Raw genomic sequence first — 7462 nt, 5'->3', positions numbered from 1 at the left:
GCTCTTCCTGTTTTTGTCACCTTATCACCGCTGTAAATAAACACTCACTCGCACCCCAGCCAGTGCCTGCATTTTGGATCCTTTTCTCAATACACCACACGACTGCCCCCAGCCGTGACAAATCTTCACATTTCAGAAACTGGAACCAGCTTTAAATGTGATTAAAATAATGACAAAACAATCAATTCTCTGGTCATTGACTAACTGATGAATAACTGCATTTGACAACCCGCTACAGCAACAACCAGGGGCGGAGCGTGGGGGTGGCTTACTGGGCTTAAGCTCGGGTTGTTTTGTCAGAAGCCCGGGGTCTTTTGGAGTGTAATTTTTTTCATAGTTAGATGCCTGGCTGACAACTGTATAAAACAAAAAGTACACACAATATTCGAAGCACATAGTGCACACCGTGGGAATTTACGACTGTGCATGAATCCCCCCTCATATTGGTATGATCCGAGCTCAGGCACTAAGCGACTGAGCGAGGGGGCGGGGTAGCTGCTGCCAGCAGTGAGTGCGCTGTTGGAGAAACGGAGCCAGCCATACTAAGGAGAGCTTAAGTTTGACCAGGTACCAAAGCAAATCATTCGTAGCGTACAAATAATGTAAATATGACGATGCATCACGAAAGATTGATATCAAACTGATCACTTGACCAATATTACGTTACTTGCTCTTCGAGTGAATCAACAAATGGCGAAATGAAAAGCCGAACAAATGCTATTTTTTTTTAGAGTCTTAGCTTACGTGTGTTTATTTCATATTTTCAGTTCTTACCCTCCCCGACTAAATCGGTTTCAGTTATGCACTGAAATATAAGAATGGACATTAGAGGCTTCTTTCAAAGAAAAAACTCAGGTAAATGTTATTTTATATATTATGCTTTGTATGTTGTTCAGTATATTTCTATGCAAAATAAGAGGGATTTCAGTACACAGCAGGATATTCACATTTGTAACCAGATATTTACACTTTAGGGAGAAAACATAAAACAGTTTTACTGTACAACATCAATTTAGAGTAAACTTTTCTTTTAGATAAATATTGAAATATCTTTTGAATTAGTTAAATGTCAGAATAAAGAGAGACAGAGCTGTATTTTTTATCACTTTCATCAAATTTAGGAGTACATGTACACTAAGTTTATTGTTAACTAATAAGAAACTCCAGACGATTCCATTCTGAGCTGAAGAAGCTTCTGATAGGTTAGTAGAGTCCATGTGAGTAAATTTTCTGTGACATGGGAAAATCAAAAGATGTCAACCAAAACACCAGGAAAAGAATTGTGGAGCTCCATAAGTGTGGCTCAGTTTGAATACAATTTGGTGCCATTTGCAATTAAGAAATACAGATAGTTTCTCTCTTTACTCTTAAAGTTAACAAATATGTTTTTTAGATTTATCAGTCTAAAAAATAAACATTTAGTCTGATTTGATGTTACAATTAAAAAAGTGTTTGTGTTTTGATCTGAAGAGTACATAAATATGTGGTTTCAACTGTATATTTGATGATTGTCAGCACAAAGAGAGAGAGAGGAACAGAGAGGGAGAGAGAGGAGAATGAGGACAGAACAGAGGTGGAACAAGAGCAGGTGAGACACACATGTTAGTCAAATGGTTGTTTACCAAAAGTATCACCGTCCTCATGTATCTCGTACCTAGTGTTTCTTTTTAGGTTTGTTATTTTTCAAATTCTATATTTATTAAGTTCTGCAGGCTTGTTTGCACAACAAGGCTCAATAATTATATAAACTTTTCTCAATCTAAATATTGTACTTTGGTAGAATTAAACAATAAATGTACTGCAGGTCTATGATGACTTTTAGTGCTACTATCATCTAGTTCTGATTCTGGTTCTGTCTTGGTTAAGCCCTCAGTAGTCCTGATTTTGAACTGTTGTAGTCCTGTTTTAATTCCGGATCAGTTCAGGGTCTGGTTGAATTGGGGTTTAGTCCTCATGTCTTGATGCAGCCCCGATTTTGTTCTGCCTTGCTGCCTAATTAAAAAACTAGTTTAAGGTGTCCTGCACATGTGATATATATTTTTCCCTATATGAAGTCATTGTTTTTTGAACAAAACTCAAAACAGAGCCAATTAATCTTTCAGTAATTTCTACCCCCCCCCCCCCCCCCCCCCCCCCCCCCCAAAAAAAAATAAAAAAAAAAAAAAAATCCCACATGCATACTACCCTTTTGGGCTAAGCCCCGGGTGTTTCAAATGTCTGGCTCCGCCTCTGGCAACAACAGAATAAAAGCACTAACCAGACCGATGAAAGGTTTCAAACATACTGAATATGAAGAGTAGTATAATTTAAACTCAAGTAGGCTCAAGGTGCTTCAAGCAGCTTTAAACCTCCGGCAGATCTCACCCTGCAGCAGTTCTCAGCTGCTAGCAGCACTCTGCTTCAAGCAGTCACCTGCAACTTCCAGTAGCTGTCAAATAACAGCAGGTCTCAGCTTCCAGCAAACATCCAGCAGCACTTAGCAACGCATGCCTGCTCCTCAAGAACTCACAACCAACCACGAGGGGACTCGAATCTGCAATGTTCTGATCCGAAGTCAGACGCCTTGTCCGTTAGGCCACGTGGTCTGGCAGAAGCTCCCACTTTTCACGAACGTTCGTTGGAGTCTGCTTGAGCCAACTGCTGGTGTTGGGTTGGTCACGTGGCTGGTGGATATTGCTTGATTCTTGCTTGAAATAATTGATTGTTGCTTGAAATAAGTGCATGCCACAGCATTTCTCCCATGTATCACGCTCTTAAAAACGTAGTCCTACTTGCCACATGCACAGTGGATCCACCCACTAAGCCAGAGTATCAACTGCCAATGGACGTCATAAAGCTTACGTGGCCCGATCTGTCACCTAGAAGTTGTCAGAAGTTTTTTTCTTGGATCCCACCAAACAAAACCACAGTCTACCATGAGACAGCACCTTCCATACTGGAATGGCCAGTATGGGGATTGAACCCATGACTTTGGCGTTATTAGGACCACGCTCTGACCAGCTGAGCTAACCGGCCCACAACTTGTACCTAAACCGACCCCTTTTTTTGTCTGATATACCAAAAAAGAGGGTGGAAGAACTGTTAAGAACACAAGAGAAATGTGTGTTTACAAGAAATTACTTCAACATAGTGGAAAAAAAACCTCTTCTGTTGACTTACAAAAAATGCTTTAAGAAGAAATTTGCCACAAAACAATACATGGTGTGCGTCTTCTACTGTTAGGGTCGATAGGTGAGGATATAAAGCAGCAGTTTTTGATGCAGTATGCTGTGTCAGACTTTGGAAATGAGTGATTTATCATGAAAGTAGCTGGAAAAGTGATTTGGAGATTGTAGCTAAGCATGTAATGTATTCATTAGCGTGTCATGTGTCAGTGAATTTTGTGGTTTGCTGTCATTTGTAGTTGCGTACATCACTCACCTGGAAGTTGGCAGAGGTTTTTTTTTGGATCCCACCAAATAAAATCCACAGTGTATCACCAGACAGCACCTTGGATGGCTGCTGGAATGGCCAGTATGGGGATTGAACCCATGACCTTGGCATTATTAGCACCACGCTCTGACCAGCTGAGCTAACCGGCCTACAACTTGTGTGCGAACTGATCCTTTTTTTGACTAATATACCAAAAAAGAGGGTGGAAGAACTGTTAAGAACACAAGAGAAATGTGTGTTTACAAGAAATTACTTCAAGCTGTACCAATGAAAGCCAACTCTTGGAAGCTCCTACTGATCAGAAGCCACCTATGCAGGTGGAGTTCCACCAACAGCCTGCTTCCAAGTCGTGATTTTTTCACCCTTGTCGCTTGAGGTCATGGCATGTTATTGACTTTCTATGGTTGCTTCTAAGCCAAGACTACTGGAGCCTGGCACTGATAAGGCCAAGTTCATGGCTTCAGTCCCCAACCTGGCCATTCGAGCCTCGTTTGAGAACTCGTAGAGTCTCTGTTGAAGGACATGAAGTTGACAACAGCGCAGCAATTTTGGATGACATAAAGGAGCCGAGGTTGGCATGCTGCAAACACATGCCTGCTCCTCAAGGACTCAAACCCTCAATCTTCTGATCCGAAGTTAGACGCCTTGTCCGTTAGGCCACATGGTCTGGCAGAAGCTCCCACTTTTCACGAACGTTCGTTGGAGTCTGCTTGAGCCAACTGCTGGTGTTGGGTTGGTCACGTGGCTGGTGGATATTGCTTGATTCTTGCTTGAAATAATTGATTGTTGCTTGAAATAAGTGCATGCCACAGCATTTCTCCCATGTATCACGCTCTTAAAAACGTAGTCCTACCTGCCACATGCACAGTGGATCCACCCACTAAGCCAGAGTATCAACTGCCAATGGACGTCATAAAGCTTACGTGGCCCGATCTGTCACCTGGAAGTTGGCAGAAGTTTTTTTCTTCGATCCCACCAAACAAAACCACAGTCTACCATGAGACAGCACATTCCATACTGGAATGACCAGTATGGGGATTGAACCCATGACTTTGGCGTTATTAGCACCACGATCTGACCAGCTGAGCTAACCGGCCCACAACTTGTCCCTAAACCGACACCTTTTTTTTGTCTAATATACCAAAAAAGAGGGTGGAAGAACTGTTAAGAACACAAGAGAAATGTGTGTTTACAAGAAATTACTTCAACATAGTGGGAAAAAAACTCTTCTGTTGACTTACAAAAAATGCTTTAAGAAGAAATTTGCCACAAAACAATACATGGTGTGCGTCTTCTACTGTTAGGGTCGATAGGTGATGTTATGGTTCAAAAATATTGGGGATGGAGACAAGAGAAAAACCACAATAACAACACTGGTCCGGTCGGGTTGAGTCAAACGATGATTTTAATGATCACACACGTGGGAGATGGAAACTGCAGACAGCATCAGATCTCAAAATGGTGGAGCATTGCTCAAACTTTTATAGCCTCTGGTGTCTCCACCTTATCATAAAAGCCTAAACATTCACATGCTTTCTCTCACACAGCGCCTAAGCTACGACCATGGCTCCCTGTTTATCTGCTCCTGCTGAGATGGGGCAGAAAACTCCAGTATGTTCTGTTCTCTTCTAATCAGACAAATAAGGCAATGACTTTCTGCAAACAGTATTTCTTATAACTCAGCAGTATAATGCATCATAAAACAATATCATTCATTCACAATAAATCAGCAGTCTACTTTAATGCAAATCAGTTTAACTAATGCAATAGTTGTCGGCTTCTTCTAATTCAGGAGAATAATGCAAAGTAAAACTACATAATAATTCACAATCTTTAATTAGGGGTCTAACATGGCATAAAATAATATTATAATCTAACAATTCCCCCAGATGAGGTCATTATTCTAATGACCTCACCAACACCCTTCAATTCAGTGTGGCCGGGTTCATCTCTTCTCACTCCTGAGGTCCTTTGTCCCCCTGAGGGGCGAACCATATGTGGGATGACCTCTATGTTTGCGCAGTTCAGATGCAAGAAAAACTATTATTCCAACAATAGCGGGTACAGATGACACTCCCCAGGTCTCCCACAGCTTTTAGCCTTTATTTTATTGCGGCAGCTACCAGTGTCGTCCAGTTGGGTGATCCTCTGCTCTTCATTCTTCAACCTTAGGGGTTAGACAACCCTTCAGTCGTGGCACAGATCAGGGGATTATTCTGCCCCGATTGCAAACAACGATCTGTGTATCCTCCAGAAAAAAGAACAGGAAGGTGTCCCCCTTTTTTTTTTTTCACTGACAAAAACATGTTGGATTGACTTGATTCAATAGTGGACACTGGTTACACACAAATGTTTTGCTTTGGCAGAAACTTAAACAACTGAGTCAAATCAACACAACCTTTTCATATTCTCTCCGAACTAAAACTCACACCATTCACTCATCATTTTCACTCTGTACCACTGCTCCTTATCAGGCTGTGTGAAGCACAGTACACAATTCAGTGGAGGCCTTAAGCCATAAACAGACATCACGCACAGACATTGTTTTCACAACCAAACTGCTTTAGACCCTGTCCCCTAAATCTACACAGATGCCCTCTGTGTGGCATGAAATGCATTTAACCAATAAACAATCAATGAGTTCTTATTGTTGTAACCGACTCCATATTTGGATGTTTGTGTGCAGCATTTGTTAGTAGAGCATTCTTCATTGCATCAGCGTGTGTATGTATCACTCTTTATTGCACAAGCTTGTAAATGTGTGTGTGTGTGGATCACTTCTCAGTGAATTGAATCAGCATTTCGATTTTTTTTTTTGCACGTGTGTGTGTCATTTCTCACTCAATCAACGAGTGCATATGTTCATATGTGTGTTTCTCTTCATTCTGAGTCAGTGCATGTAGATGTGTGTGTTTGTGTGGGTGTTTGTGTTCATCACTTTCCTGTTCTGGTGTTCTGGGTAAACCAAGGCCTGAAGCATGCCCTGGGGTCCTGCCCTCCTCCTTAACTTGACCCTTTTGCTTCTGTAGCTCCTTCAGGGTTTTGATACGCAGCTCAATCGTCTGGATGTCAGTGTCAAGCTCCAGTCTACGCTGCTGCTCCAGCTCTTCCTCTGTTTCTCCCAGCCAAGTCAAGATTTTGTTCAGGTCAAAGTTCAGCTGCTGTCACTGCTGCTCGTTCTGCTTTATTCTCATCTCCTTGCTGAGGTCCTGAGCCTGATTTCAAGTCGTGTGTCTGGGACTCCAAGTCTGATGGGTTCGATAATCAGCCAGCTCCTACTGAGCCATGGTCAGTTTCTGCTCTGATGCCTTGAGCTCTCACTGAGGGGCAGAAACCTCACAATCTTTTCCGTCCACTTCAGATTGAAGTCCATCGATGTTTTCCTTGCTTTGCTCCACGGCCTTTTGCGGCTTTGCTGTTCGGCTCTTCTCAGAGGTCAGCTCCTGGCCGAGCCCCGACACCTGTGCCTTCAGCTTATTTTCTCCTGGTGTTTTGTCCATTCTGAGGTGCCTCCTGACCTCAGTTACTCCTCCTGTCTCTGGCACGCCCTTTTTGCTGCCCGATGATCATTGTTGGTCCGTCACTGTCCTGCACAGTTTTAATGCAGAGTGGTTAAGGTCAGCATTGTTTTGCTCGGCCTCACTTTTCATCTGGGCTTAATGGACGTCTCGTCACAGCTCTGTCAGCTGAAGCTGTCTTTTTCCATATGGCAAGAGTGTGAAGAGTGTGTGAGAGGAGTGTGTCCGATCAGGCACAATGCTGGTGGCTTTGCGAGTGCCTCGTTTTCCAAATCCAGATGTTTATTTGTCACGTACACAGCAACAGAGAGAACAGTCTGTTGTTGGGATGGCTGAGGTCCTTCACGATCTTCCTGGTCTTGGTCCAGCACCGCCTGCTGTAGATTGAGTGCAGGTCAGGGTGCTCGGAGCGGATGGTGCGCTCAGCTGATTGTACAACCCTCTGTAGAGCTTGTCTGTCCGGCCTGGTGCTGTTCCCAAACCAGACAGTGATACAGCTGCTCAGGATGCTC

At 42.9% G+C, this 7462-nt stretch overlaps 1 non-coding gene across 1 annotated transcript; it reads right to left on the bottom strand.

Moving 5' to 3' along the window:
• Positions 1-3507: 3507 nt before the first annotated feature.
• On the bottom strand, positions 3508-3581 carry trnai-aau (transfer RNA isoleucine (anticodon AAU)). Its single transcript has one exon. It is a non-coding gene; the product is annotated as a tRNA-Ile (tRNA).
• Between the last annotated feature and the right edge of the window lie 3881 nt (positions 3582-7462).

This window comes from Astatotilapia calliptera, unplaced genomic scaffold (assembly GCF_900246225.1).
Source record: "Astatotilapia calliptera unplaced genomic scaffold, fAstCal1.2 U_scaffold_18, whole genome shotgun sequence".
Taxonomy (NCBI): domain Eukaryota; kingdom Metazoa; phylum Chordata; class Actinopteri; order Cichliformes; family Cichlidae; genus Astatotilapia; species Astatotilapia calliptera.
The sequence above is the reverse complement of the archived record's forward strand: the minus strand, read 5'-3'. Positions and strand labels throughout refer to the sequence as shown.